At 34.3% G+C, this 1347-nt stretch overlaps 1 long non-coding RNA gene across 1 annotated transcript; it reads right to left on the minus strand.

Annotated features, from left to right (window-relative positions):
* Positions 1-635: 635 nt before the first annotated feature.
* Positions 636-993, minus strand: LOC112212530. The gene is made up of 2 exons (XR_002946353.1): positions 870-993; positions 636-839 (listed from the first exon to the last, which is right to left on the minus strand). It is a non-coding gene; the product is annotated as an uncharacterized LOC112212530 (long non-coding RNA).
* Positions 994-1347: the final 354 nt, after the last annotated feature.

Consider the following 1347-nt stretch of genomic DNA (forward strand, 5'->3'; position numbering starts at 1 on the left):
AGACTGTTTGTTTGAAGGACGTTAGTTAGCTAAATCTTAAGATTTATAACGGGCCCTCAGGCTAGGTGTACTGCGGAGACGCATCAACATCTGGCAATCACCTTACTCGAAGAACAGGGTCAGCGTGTGGCGAGCCACGGGACAGAAACGTTTGAAATGTTTACTGTCGCGTGCAGCCAGAAATATTTCTTTTAAGGAGAGCTATAGAATTACTCCATTACCTTTGTTAGACAAAGCGATCATCACGTGACCGCGGCTACGTTCGGCGACAGAGTGTCGCCTCGAGCCAAAGCTCACTATCACTAATCTCGAACAATTACAACCGGATTGAATAACTACAATTGTTTAATTCCAGCTATCGTAGACTCTAGATTACAATGTTGCGGGATTATCCAAAATTCCAGAGGCTCCGCTGTTCTTTCGTCTCCGACAACTATATAACGTCATACGTTGTAACGCAATACTATACAACGACATACGATATAACGTAATACTATATAGCGTTATACGTTATAACGAAATACTGTATAGCGTTATACGTTATAACGTAGTACTATATAACGTTATACGTTAAAACGTAATACTATGTAACGTTATACGTTACAACGTAATAATATACAAGGTCATACATTATAACGTAATAATTTATAACGTTATACGTTATAACGTAATACCTTAGAACGTCATACGTCATAACGTAATACAATGCAACGTTATACGCTATTACGTAATACTATACCACGTTGTACGTTATAACGTCGTACTAGATAACTTCCTACGATATAACGGAATACTACATAGCGTTATACGTTAAAACATAACAGTATACAACGTTACACCTTAAAACGTAGAATTATGTAACGTTATACGTTGTAGCGTAATACTATATAACGTTATACGACATAACGTTGTACTATATAGCGTTATACGTTATAAAGTAGTACTATATAACGTTATATGTTAAAACGTAATACTATGTAACGTTATACGTTACAACGTAATAATATACAACGTCATACATTATAACGTAATACGTTATATCGTTATACCATATAATGTAATACGTTATAACGTAATATTTTATATCGTTGTACCATATAACGTAATACGTTATAACGTTATACCATATAACGTAATACGTTGTAACGTTATACCGTATAACGTAACACGTTGTAACGTTATACCGTATAACGTAACGCGTTATAACGTTATACCGTATAACGTAATAGGTTATAACGTCATTCCGTATAACGTAGTACGTTATAACGTCATACCATATAAAGTATTACTTTATAACGTTATAACATATAACGTAATACGTTATAACGTTATACCATATAACGTAAT

Source organism: Bombus impatiens, unplaced genomic scaffold (assembly GCF_000188095.3).
Source record: "Bombus impatiens unplaced genomic scaffold, BIMP_2.2 scf_0214, whole genome shotgun sequence".
In the NCBI taxonomy this organism is placed as follows: Eukaryota; Metazoa; Arthropoda; class Insecta; order Hymenoptera; family Apidae; genus Bombus; species Bombus impatiens.